Below are 13789 nucleotides of genomic sequence, written 5' to 3'. Positions count from 1 at the left end.
CTTCTACCACCCCTAGTTCGTTTCCCAGAGTTAGCAGTCTTTACGTTCTGTATAGACATTTTCTATACAGACATTTCAACAACTATTTAAAAATCCTTAATAAACTCTTCTCAGAGTTCAGGATCACAAAAAGTATATCTTTCCTTAAAACTGGTATATTTTGGGGCCCCTGTGTGGCTTAGTTGGTTAAGCATCTGTCTTCGACTCAAGTTATGATTCCAGGGTCAAAAGATCGAGTCCCACATCAGGTTCCCTGCTCAGTGAGAGGTCTGCTTCTCTCTCTGCCTGCCACTTCCCCTGCTTGTTCTCTCTCTCTGTCAAATAATAAATAAAATCTTTATTTAAAAAAAACTCTTTATATCTCTTTTCCACACTAGTAAGAAAATATATTAACACAGTTACTTTAGCTTTTTAAAGTCTTGAATGTCTTAAGTAAAACTTATTTTCCTTTAGCTCTCTTATACTATGTTGTCTTTTATTATTTCTTACTTATTGCATCTGGATATATGTATGCATGATATGCTTCAATAGCCCAAATGTCAAGTAGGGTTTGTGCTTCATTAGGAAATAGGTTAAACTGAGGCTTCACAGAAACCCTAAATCAAGTGATTCAAATAAGATAGAAATACCTCTTATGTAATATTTGCTCGTAACCCTTTAACCAGAATATATAATGAGAGGTCATTCTCAGCCATACGAAGACTGGAAAATGTAGTTTCTATTTGGGTAGTCCAATTGTAGCTAAAACAGAGAGCTCTGTTTCTAAATAGAGCAAAGAGAGAATAACTACTGGAAGTCAATTAGCAATCCCTACCATTAGGTTATATTTTTTCTCCCAATTCCCTAACTGTCCCCCCAAATTACATTTACAGCTGGTTTTACTAAACAATTTGAATCCAGGATATTGTGTTGTTCTTATGTCAGTTTAATAGACACCTCAGTAAGTAAAAATAAGTTTTTTTCTAATTTGGGGAGTTTTTATTTCTAACACCATTATAAACTCAAGCTTTTCACATATTTGATGTGTTTCAAGTAAACTACAATCATTGTTCTTTTTGAGGCTGAAATTTAATGCTCATATTAACATAACTTTGACCAGTAGGAATCCCTTCAGCCTGGCTCTTGGGTCTTTCTTTTAACAATTGTGGTAAAATATATATAACATAAAATTTACCATTTTAATCATTTTTATTTTTAAAAATTATTTTAAAGATTCTATTTATTTGAGAGAGAGAAAGTGAGAGCATGAGCAGAGGGGGGAGGGGCAGTGGGAGAAGCAGATTCCCCACTGAACAGGGAGCTTGACATGGGTCTGTACCAGGACTCTGGGATCATGACCTGAGCCAAAGGCAGACACTTAACTAACTGAGCCACTCAGGTACTCCTAATCATTTTTAAGTGTACAATTAAGTGGCATTAAGTGCATTCATACTGATGTACAACCTTCACCACTATCCATTTCTAGAACTTTATGTCCTTTTAAGACAATCTCATTATTCCTTAAAAGGTTCCTTGCTTTCTTATATGTCCAAGGCTCACCTGTTACCATCTTTGCCCCAGTCTTCAAACCAGCCATTTCTCCAAGAAGGCCGGATTTCTTTTAATAATAAATAGTATTAGATCCTACATTCAAATTGTCATAATAATTCTGAAACAAATAAAAAAAACTTCAGAAGGATAAAACTGTAAACATTTATTGCTGACCCATTGAGTCAGCTAGGGGAAGGTAAGATGGCTCTGACAATCTTAGCCCAGCATTCTTATATGCTAAGAAATGGATAGTTGCCTGGTGATTTAGGATTGTTTTGTCTTGGACAACTGGGGTGACTTGATTCTTTCTACCTATCTTCCCAATGCTAGCCTGAGCATTATTTTATGAATACAGCACAAGAGCAAGCAAATCCAATTGCACAACTGCTTTTCTTATTGTAGTAAAATATATGTAACATAAAATTCACCATATCAAAGTGTACAATTTAATGAAATTCAGTAATATCACAATGTTGGACAATTATTACCACTTCAAGTTCCAGATCATTTCCATTATACCTCCCTTCCCCAAAAAATAAACCTCATACACATTAAGCAGTCATTTCCCATTTCTCCTCCTCCTCCGTCCCTGGCAATCACTAACCTGCTTTCTGTCTAATTTTGTATATTCTGGATAGTTCATATAAATGAAACTATGCAACATGTGGTCTTCTGTAACTGGCCTCTTTTACTTAGCATAATGTTTTCAAGTTTCATCCACGTTGTAGCATGTACCATTATTTAAGGCTGAATAATGTTCTATTTTATGGATATATCACATTTTGTTTATCCATTAATCAGTTGAAGGATATTTGGATTGTTTCCTCCTTTTGGCTCTTGTAAACATAGCTTTTGCTATGAACATTTGTATACAGGCTTTTGTTTCTCCACCTGCTTTCAATTCCGTTAGGTATATAACTAAAAGTGGAATTGCTGGGTCATATGGTAAATTCTATTTTTAACTTTTTATGGAACTGTCAAACTGTTTTCCATAGCAGATGCACCATTTTACATTTGCACTAGTAATACATGAGGGTTCCAATTTTTCCTATCTTCACCAACAGTTGTTATGTGGTATGAAGTAGTATCCTATTGTGCTTTTGATTTGTATTTTCCCTAATGACTAATGATGTTGAGCATCTTCTCATATGCTAGTGGTCATTTGTGTATTATCCTTGGAGAATGTGTATCTAAAATTTGTCCATTTTTTAATTGAGTTGTTTGTCTTTTGTTAAGTTGTTTTTTTTCTTTTGTTAAGTTATAAGAGTTCTTTATACGTTCTAGATCAAAAGTCCCTTATCAGATATATGATTTGCAAATATTTTCTCCCATCCTGCCTTTGCACTCTCTTGATAGTGCCCTTTGATGCATAAAAATTTTTAACTTGATAAAGCCTAATATACTTTTCTTCTGCTGCTTGTGCTTTTGCTGGCATATCTAAGAAACCATTGTCCTCCCCCCACTCCCACCTAAAAAATTATAAATAATAGATCTGATGAGGGACTTGTATCTAGAATACACTAAAATTTCACTTGCTGTTCTTTCATCCAGAGATGGAGTCTATTTCCATCACCTTGACTGACTCCATTGACTTGCTTCAACCAATAGAAACCTGGAATTCAATAGATACCACCTGGACAGAGAGGCCACATGGTAAGTGTCACAGTCATCCAAACAACAGTCAATACTGAGGTCCCAGACATGTGACAGAGGCCTTCTTGGACCTTGCAGGCTAGACCATCTGCCAAGTAAACAAACCCATAGGGGGAATCCTGATCGATATCACATGGAACAAACATCCAGCCATCCCAGAAGTAAAAAAGTCATTGTTGTTTTAGGTCAACTATTGTAAAGGAAATATAAGCAAATCCTACCAGTAAGAAGGTAATGTGAGAGGAGAGTACCACCCACTTGGATGTTGACAGAAGTTCTAGAAAAAGAAAGCCATATAAGATCCCTAAAAAAATGTCAAACATACTTTGATGTTTTGACTTTCTTGAGTCCTACATGCAAAAGAGAGGAAAAAATACACGGAAAAATTTCTCTCATAATAACCTATTGGCTCAGTTAGTTTGGCAACTCAAAATAACTTTTAAAAAAGTAACTATAAATAAAAAAGTAACTACGAACTTCTTTCAAAATATAAAGGACATTTTAAAAATAAAATTTAATTTGAAATGAATTGAAAATACAATCAATTATGAAATCCACAGATGCAAGAGATTAAAATGGATGTGAAAAGTTGTGTTTATCAAAGTCTCTTTAAAAAAAATAAAAAATAAAAATAAGTCTTTCTTTAAGAGACTGCCACAAGGCAGATAATGATAAAAGAAATAGAAATATTCGTTTTCTGCCCCTGGACGCCGCCGAGTAAGCATCGTTAAAGTCTCCCCTCCCACCGCCGCCATGTCTAAGTCAGAGTCTCCCAAAGAGCCCGAGCAGCTGCGGACGCTCTTCATCGGAGGTTTGAGCTTCGAAACGACCGATGAGAGTCTGAGGAGCCATTTTGAGCAATGGGGGACGCTTCCGGACTGTGTGGTAATGAGAGACCCCAACACCAAGCGCTCCAGAGGCTTTGGGTTCGTCACGAACGCCACCGTGGAGGAGGTGGACGCGGCCACGAACGCCCGGCGCACAAGGTGGACGGAAGAGTCGTGGAACCAAAGAGGGCTGTCTCCCGAGAAGATTCTCAAAGACCCGGTGCCCACTTAACTGTGAAAAAGATTTTTGTCGGTGGCATTAAAGAAGACACTGAAGAACATCATCTAAGAGATTATTTTGAACAGTATGGGAAAATCGAAGTGATTGAGATCATGACTGACCGAGGCAGTGGGAAAAAGAGAGGTTTCGCTTTTGTGACCTTTGATGACCACGACTCTGTAGACAAGATTGTCATTCAAAAATACCACACTGTGAATGGCCACAACTGTGAAGTAAGGAAAGCCCTATCGAAGCAAGAGATGGCTAGTGCTTCGTCCAGCCAAACAGGCCGAAGTGGTTCTGGAAACTTTGGTGGTGGTCGTGGAGGTGGTTTTGGTGGGAATGACAACTTTGGTCGTGGAGGGAACTTCAGTGGTCGAGGTGGCTTCGGTGGCAGTCGAGGTGGTGGTGGATGCGGTGGCAGTGGGGATGGCTATAACGGATTTGGTAATGACGGAAGCAACTTTGGAGGTGGCGGAAGCTATAACGATTTTGGCAATTACAACAATCAATCCTCAAATTTTGGACCCATGAAAGGAGGAAATTTTGGAGGCAGAAGCTCTGGCCCCTATGGTGGTGGAGGCCAATACTTTGCCAAACCACGAAACCAAGGTGGCTATGGCGGTTCCAGCAGCAGCAGCAGCAGCTATGGCAGTGGCAGAAGGTTTTAATTACTGCCAGGAAACAAAGCTTAGCAGGAGAGGAGAGCCAGAGAAGTGACAGGGAAGCTACAGGTTACAACAGATTTGTGAACTCAGCCAAGCACAGTGGTGGCAGGGCCTAGCTGCTACAAAGAAGACATGTTTTAGACAATACTCATGTGTATGGGCAAAAAACTCGAGGACTGTATTTGTGACTAATTGTACAACAGGTTATTTTAGTTTCTGTTCTGTGGAAAGTGTAAAGCATTCCAACAAAGGGTTTTAATGTAGATTTTTTTTTTTGCACCCATGCTGTTGATTGGTAAATGTAATAGTCTGATCATGACGCTGAAAAAAAAAAAAAAAAAAAGAAATAGAAATATTCAACATAGTTTTCAGGAAGAGGATTATTTAAAACTATTGATATTAAACTTTAAGGCTCTAAAATACCAAGTTATTTTGACTTATGTGGCTCAAGCTAAAAGCATGAGTGCCTCTAAAGAATGTCAAAAATTATAGCTTGGAAGTCTTTTTCCTAAAAAAGAAAAAAAAAATGAACCATTATAAGGTTTCCCAACAGAATTTTATGTGAAAATTAATGTCACTTCAAAATCATTTCTCTGCATGACTGAAAAAGCTGTTCTTCATGTTAATATTCCTCAAAGCATTGTTTTAAATGCTATTTGGCTATGCTAAGAAAGACAATTAATATTAAGCCATAGTAAAGTGCTATGTTCCAATGTACAGATCTGTTACTTACAAAGTGTCAGAAAAAAGAGAAAAAAAGCTATGGAGATCTAATGAAAAACTGCAGTGCTTAATAGTAATGGGATTTTTCAAAATGTTATTGGTAAGCCCAGAAGCTGAAAGGTCCCTATAGAGGCTTTTATTTAGTTCTTAAATTACTTTTAAACTCTAGGTTTAAGAAGAAATAAAATTAAACCCCTAACTTTCAAATCTTTCATAAAGTATCAGTGAATATCTTCATATAGCATCCCTCAAGGATTCCCTATTCCATAGACTGTATTTTCAAAAAGTCAGGTAAACAATAAGCACATTCTTTAAAACAGTTTAAAAGAAAGCAAGTGTGTGCTAGTATTTCCTGGCATGGAGTTTACTGTTAATTTATGTACTAGAAACTACCTCACAGACCATAAAAGAATCCCAAGAGGTTAGTAAATGCCTCAGTATTAACCTATTATTATCGGATCTCTTTTGTAACAACTCTTTCCAAATCAAAAGAAAAACACTAAGCTAAAAAAGCATTAAAACTATTTAATATAGTGTCAGTTTTTTCAACAGCTTTGTCAGCAGTTAAATATAATTAGAGTCACTTTTAATATAAAACATTATTGAAAAGAGTTATGAAATGCCCAGCCTTTTCAAGCATGGCATTGCTTTTTAAATAATTAATTTAATAAATTTATAGCACTTTATATTAACATTAATAAAATTAACTTGTTAATTTAGCATGCTATTTACTGACAAAAAAGTGAACGTCAAAGCTTTAATATTTCAGTAATAATTTAGTATGAATATGCTACATCTTCAAAAGCTGTAAAATACTTCAGTGGCATTGATTTGAGAAAATTAATTTGCAAGTATCTTTGTAAATATGTGTTTTTGAGTAAAAAGAAAATAAAATATCCTATAATTTTTAAATAAAAAATATTCAACTATATAAGAACTCTTAGAATTGCCAGAAAATTTGAATACACTGAAGCAGCATGCAATATTCAAACTATACAACCTTTGTTCACTACTCACTATGCCAACACATCCATTCTTTTCTATCCAATATAAGGTATTAGCAATTCTAAAAAATAGATCTTCACTATAGGAATTTCTTAAAGGGATAAATGTCAGGAAGAACAAAAATCCCTGAGGGAGGGTCTGAGATACAAGAAGAGAAGAACAAACAAATTGGGAAATACTAGGTAATTTTAAATGCACACTGTGTAAAGTAACTTTGAAGGCACAAATTGAGATACTCTACAAGATAGGATATAATTTTGAAGAGGTTATCAGAACTCTCTATATACTTACAGTAATAATTTTTACATTAAAAGATCAGGCTAAAATGCAAGACAACAATGACATTATTTGGAAGGTGAGTGCTCAAAATTAATAGGTTCTAAAGTCTATATCATTTGGAAGAAAGTTTTAGACATTAACTTTAAAATTTGTTGGGTGTGTATGACAAAATTACAAAGGTAACCTTAAATTAATAGATGTAGAATATACAAGTTACATACTAATTGAAGGAGAAAACAAAAAATAAAATTAAATTTTATCACCTAGTGTTTTTTGATTGGAGCATTTAGTCCATTTGATCTATCATTAATGATAGATATGCACTTATTGCCATTTTGTTATGTGTTCTGTGGTTGTTTTTGAAGTTCTCTGCTCCTTTCTTCTCTTGCTCTCTTCATTCATGGTTTGCTAGCTTTCTTCAGTGATATGCTTGGATCCTTGCTTTTTATTTTTTGTGTATCTATTACTGGTTTTTGATTTCTGGTTACTATTGGGTTTATATACAACATCTTATGCATGTAGCGATCCATATTAAGTTGACAGTCACTCAGTTTGAACCCAGTCTTTACTCCTCTCCCTCTACCATGTTTAGGCATAGAGTGTCATACATTGTATCTTTTTATTTTGTGAATCCTTTGAGTGATTTTTATAGATATACTTAATTTTGCTGCTTTTGTGCTTCATACTTTTCTTACTCCTACTTATTGTCATTCTTTTCCACTCAAAGAGACCCCCTTAACATTTCTTATAGGGCTGGTTTAGTCATGAATTCCTTTAACTTTTGTTTTCTGGGAAACTCTCCCTATCCTCATATTCTGAATGATAGCCATGCTGAGTAGAGTATCCTTGGCTGCAGTTCTTTTTTTCTTTCAGTATTTTGAATATATCATACCACACTCCTCTGGCCTAGTAAATTTCTACTGAAAAATCAGCTGATATCTTGTAGGGGTTTCTATTGATAGCTATATAGGGTTTCTCTTATCTGTTTTCTATTCTCTTGCTGCTTTTAAAATTCTCTATCACTACCTTTTGTCATTTTAAGTTCTATTTGTCTTTGTGTGAATTTTGTTGGGAGTTCTCTGTGCTTCCTGGATCTGGACTTCTATTTCTATCATCAGATATAGGAAGTTTTTAGCTAATATTTCTTCAAATAGATCTTCTGCCCCTTTTCTCCCTCTTCTTCTAGAATCTCTATAATGTGAATGTTATTACAATTGGTGTCACTGAGTTCCCTTAGACTACTTTTTCTTTTTTTCTGTCTCCTGTTCCACTGATATCTTTCTTTATTCTGTCCTCCAGGTCACTGATGCACTCTTCTGCTTCCTCTAGCTTACTGTTGATTCCATCAAGCATATTTTTAATTTCAGTTATTGAGTTCTTCATCTCTGATTGGTTCATTTTTTTGTTTTCTATCTCTAAGGGTTCTACTGAAGTCCTCCATTCTTTGTTCAAGTCCAGTGAGTATCTTTATGATTACTTTAAATTCTCTATCAGTTATATTACTTATATCTGTTTCACTTAAGTCTCTTGCTGTGGTTTTGTCATTTTCTTTCATTTAGGACATTGTCCTGTCTCATTTTGTCTCTCTGCATCTGTTTCTATGTGTTAGAAAAGTCAACCATATCTCCTGCTCTTGAAAGTAGTGTCCTTATGAAGAAGAGGTCCTGTTGTGCCTTGCTGTGCAATGTCCCCTGTTCACCAGAACCTGGCATTTCAGGGGTGTCTCCTATGTGGGTTGCATGTACCCTACTACTGTAGCTGAGCCATGTTTGCCTTTAATCTAGTCATCTGCAATAGCTCTCTTTGCCTGTTGTGGACAGGGTTTGGTCCCTGTGTTGTTAATGGGCCAGTCTGGAGCCTCCCTGGGCTTGAGCTGAATCAACGTCAGCAAAGATACAGTTGCAGGAACTTGCAGGGTGCATTCCCTCTGCTGTCCCTTGAGAAGCTTTTATTGGTGGGCAGGGCTTGCAGTCACACCAGATGTCTGATGCCAGCCCACTGCTGATGCCACCACGGTTTACTGGTGTGTGTGGTTATCTTCCCCTCTCCCCAGGGCAGGAGTCACTCTGGATTTATGCTGACCCTATCAGAGCTGCTAGCACTTTGGATGAATTCAGGCCAAGGACATATTACATGGAGCATGTCTAGAGGAGAACATGGGGGAGGGTCAAGGGGGTAGCTGTTAAAAAGCTGGGTCAAGAGTATTCATGTTTTGCTGCTTCTAGCAGGTACCAATGTATCTAGGCTGGGTGGCCAGGAGGGGAAATGGCACTCACTAGCTCTTTTGTTTTTGGAGAAGTCCCCCAAAGATTCCTGCCCTTCAGCACATACTCAGATTTGTAAATAAATCTCCTTCCAGTATACCCCCGGACGTTTTTCAAATTGTTGCTTCTATGCTATATATCTGCAGGCTGTTTGTTGTGCTGTCTCTTTGGGGTGAGGTCTCTTCCCTCCTGGCTCCCAGAGCTAAGCCCACTGATGAAAGTTCCAGGTATTAAGTTCCACTGATTGTTAGGCCAAAGTCAAACAATTTTTTCAAAGCTAAATTTTATGGGGGTTCATCTTCCCCATGTGGGTCTGCAGTGCCTAGGGTACCTGGGTGTGAAGGTCTTGGTCCTCTCCCCTCTCTGTGCATGCAGTGTCCCTCTCACCCACTTAGAGTCCTGTGGGTCCATTTGGCACACAACTTCATCTCTGCCCTTCCTACCCTCTTCAATGAGGCTTCTTCTCTACATTTAGCTGTGAAGAATCTGCTCTTCCAATCTTCAAGTCATTTTCTGGGTCATCTGCACAGATGTGGATATTATCTAGTTGTGGGATGAGGTCAGTTTAAGATCCTCCTACTCTGCCATCTTCCCTCCAAATCCTTTATTTTTTTAATTTAAAAAATATATATCTACACTCTAACAGTGACCCAAAATAAAAATCTGAGAGCTGAAGAAGGTTTCCAGCTTTTAAACAGGTTTCATTTTTAAAGTGGGTTAAGCTCAGAATATAATCACAAAGACTTTCTTTCGAGTTATTTCAGGATTCACATAAGACTGCTTTGTGGAAATATGCATTCAAAATATTTATGTTGATAGGTACATGTGCCATTCAATTTTTCCAAAACAATTGAAATCTAAAATTTCACCAAAACTAGGGCATATCTTCAATGTTTTCTTCCATAGCATTTTGAACACAGAAAGCACTCAGTAAATACAGACCACATACACTATATTGGTAAATTAAGTCCCAAGTCATCACTTTCCTCTAGTTCATTTGAAAAATGAACATATAGTATTCCATGAGCCCTTTAAGCAATCTCTGTTTGTGAAACTCAGAGAAATAACACCTGACTGTGTATTCTGAGAAGAACTGGCACATTAGCTAAGAATGGTGCTGCATAAACATTTTCCCATGGTGTTTTTGGTAGCACATGAGCTTACTCATCTGCCTCTAGTGCATTCCTGAAAAATAAAATTTAAAAGTCACCAACTTAAAGTGTCGTATTGTCTTATAGTTTGATCATTAAAATGCTAAGAATGAAGAAATCTTAGTTTTCTGTGCTTTTTACTATGTAAATTGAAGCTAACAACAATCATTTATAGGCAGCTGTTGCCTTTAATATTTCTACTTATCCATGCTGAGATTTTTAAAACCTATCCACTTTTCAGAACTGCTTTCTCATTAAATGTCAACCTTACTGACTAGTAAGTAATAATAACTCTTCTCCCCTACCTGGGAATTGTGGAGGAGGAGAGGAAACCTCAACAGATTTCAAATGAACTATTAAAATAGCTTCTTGTTGTGAAGTACCCCCCTTTTTTTAGAGGCACATGAAAAAGTTAGAATAAATGCATTTTCTGTTATCTATTGCTTGGCAGACATGTCATTTCAATATTATTTCTCATCTTGCTTCACAACCTACACAACATCCACTACTTAGTGGAAGCTCTGTGGTTAGATCATCTTTATAGGAGATAGAAAACGTCATGATCCTTTGATAGATTAAAAATAAGATACAATTCAAAAAATGGCCTAAAAGAAAGGGAAGATGGTAGTAATAATATTGTTATACTATTTGAATTAAAGGATAATGATGTTTATAATCTTAGATAATCCATATGCATTCTTTTTATTTCTTCTTGTCTTGTTGAGGCAACAGTAACTATTTCAACACTATGTGACTTTATGCTACTTTTTCCCTGTATTTTCACTATATGAACAAAAAGAGGACTGGAGAGCTGGTTTGATAGCCAAAACGTCCTTGTCCCCAACATAACATCTTTCATCAGTCAGATTCCTCCATCAATCAGTGAACAAAACTGACATTTAAATGTCATAAATTTTTATAAACTTATCATCTATTCTGTTTGGCATGGTAACTGCTCATAGAATTTTATGGAATGACATCTAATAATATAGAACATTAGTAGTTTCCCCTAATACGTATGAGTGTGTGAGATATATATGACACGATTCCTGCTTCCCATGGACTGGGGATGTAGGGGACAGCTGAAATGGAGAGGGAACAATGAGACAAGATGGCAGCCTAAATGAGTATAATCAACTCTCTCAAAACTTTCACAAAGAAAATGATGCTTAGGCTATGAATTGAAAGATGAGAAAGACTTCATGAAGCAGAAGGGGTCCCGTCAGAGAGAACTGCATGGTGAGAATGCATAGAACATAATGGTACACCATTTTGGGAAAATATTTGGCAGTCTCTTGTATAGTTAAAGCATATACTCTGTCTACAATCCAGCAGCAATTCTCCCCCTAGGGGGAGACACAAGGAATACAAAAAGTTGGGCCCATACAAAAAAATTCTTGAATAAGAGTGTTTATGGCCATTCTATTCATAATAGACAAAAACTGGAAATATTCCAATGCCATCATATATGAATAAGACAAACTTACGGAGCAATTTTCATATAATGGAAACTACTCCACATAAAGAATAAGCTGCTGATTCACTCAACACATATGAATATCAAAAACATTATGTTGAACTAAAGAGGCCAGACAAAAAAGAGTATATGATTTCACTTATATGAAGTTCAAATACAGGCAAAACTAACCAATAGTGATGTATCAGAACAATAGTTTCTACAAGAGGATAGGGTAATTGACAAAAAAAAAAAAAAGAAAGGGACCTTTCTGCTCTGATAGCAATGTGTTCTATTTTGATTGAGGTGGTGTTACACAGGTACTTATACTTATCAAAACTTACCAATTTATAAACTTAGGTTCACTATATTTTACTGTATATAAATTTTTTCTTGATAGAAATAATGAGCAAAAAATTAATGAGGCAATATTAAAACAAATAAAAGAGGCATAAGGGCTGAAACCACAAAGTACAGACAACAAGTAGTTTAGCAGTGATGGAGCACAGTGCTTCAGCAAAGAAGCAACAGATAAACCTGGAAAGGTGAGGAGTGTGAAACTGGATTGAAACGGTTTCCATGTTTCTGACCAAAGAAAATTGGAAACTAGGTTAAAAGATAAATCCTGGAAGCTAAATATTGACTAACTAGTCAGAGACCTCCAGACATTTTACAGTTGTCTATGTTTCTTTATCTAAGGGGAATGAAATCCTGAGCCTCAAAGCCAGTCCTTTACATTCTAAAGGACTATAAAAACTAAAGAGTAAAGGTTTCTCTCTCCCTCAAGAGATGATGGGGCAGCGTGTATCCTATATAAACTCACAGATTCATAACTTCAGGATTCCTCTCCTGCAGTATACACTCTCCCATTCCCCAAAATACAGGATAACATCTGGCTCTCACTGTATCACTTATGAGTTACTGGGTGTGGAGAATGAGTGAAGTCATTGCTGTAAGGAATAATAATTCTTATCTCTGCCCCCAAAACTTCATGTTTGCATTTAAGATAAGTATACATAAAATTTTAAAAACTTATCAAACAGGAACCAGATCATGAGAGCTTCGTATGACATACAACAAGTATCATCCATATTTATCCTGTTGCCACCAGGAAGGCAGATTTAGAAGTGTTTTAAACACAGAGCAAGATCACAGCTGAGTACAGAAAGATCACCTTGGAAGCACTATGGACAATAAACCCAAGATGATCAAAACTGAAGGCAGTAAAATGATTTAGAGGAAGATGCAATGTTCCTGGTCAGACATTGAGATAAACATTAGTAATAGGGAATTAGCAGAGGGAATAGACATGAGGAATATCATGTAGGTAGGAATGAAAGGATTTATATTCCTATATTTCCACACAGTTTCTGGTGGATCTTTGCAAAAACACCAGAGATATCAACTTCTTGCATTTCCCTGAACTACATTATTCCTCTGTACTTGCTAGTTTGTCATGCCCTTCCACTTATCCACCTTGTATTCATCTTCTACTTGTATTCATCTTCTACTGAGAAGATTCCTGAAACCCTTTTTTTTATTTTTAATTTATTTTTTATTGGTGTTCAATTTACCAACATACAGAATAACCCCCAGTGCCCATCACCCATTCACTCCCACCCCCCGCCCTCCTCCCCTTCCACCAGCCCTAGTTCGTTTCCCAGAGTTAGGAGTCTTTATGTTCTGTCTCCCTTTCTGATATTTCCCACACATTTCTTCTCCCTTCCCTTATATTCCCTTTCACTATTATTTATATTCCCCAAATGAATGAGAACATATAAAGTTTGTCCTTCTCCGATTGACTTACTTCACTCAGCATAATACCCTCCAGTTCCATCCACGTCCTGAAACGCTTAATCCAAAAAGTAAACTAGGATCCTGATGTTGACACTCACATGGCTAAGATATTACATTACTTAGCAATGCCCCCACTTTATCTTTAGATTGTGACTGTATTTTTATACCTAGCTTCCTCCCTAGGCTATAATTTCATGAATAGATCACATCTTCCTC

The 13789-nt window shown here is 36.5% G+C and overlaps 1 long non-coding RNA gene and 1 pseudogene across 4 annotated transcripts in view; one reads left to right on the top strand and one right to left on the bottom strand.

Annotated features, from left to right (window-relative positions):
* LOC144320502 (uncharacterized) overlaps window positions 1–13789 on the bottom strand; it is a 100248-nt gene that overhangs the window by 8271 nt on the left and 78188 nt on the right. For 3 of the 4 annotated variants that reach the window (XR_013386119.1, XR_013386117.1, XR_013386118.1), the window contains one exon: window positions 1540–1648. This is a non-coding gene — a long non-coding RNA (uncharacterized LOC144320502). Of the gene's footprint in view, window positions 1–1539; window positions 1649–6917; window positions 6950–13789 lie in introns of those variants that run through there. The other variant, XR_013386120.1, reaches the window with a different exon arrangement.
* Window positions 3895–5120, top strand: LOC144320500 (heterogeneous nuclear ribonucleoprotein A1-like; annotated as a pseudogene).

Source organism: Canis aureus, chromosome 9 (genome assembly GCF_053574225.1).
Source record: "Canis aureus isolate CA01 chromosome 9, VMU_Caureus_v.1.0, whole genome shotgun sequence".
NCBI classification, from domain to species: Eukaryota; Metazoa; Chordata; class Mammalia; order Carnivora; family Canidae; genus Canis; species Canis aureus.
Note: the sequence above shows the minus strand (reverse complement) of the source record. Positions and strands in the feature narration are given on the sequence as shown.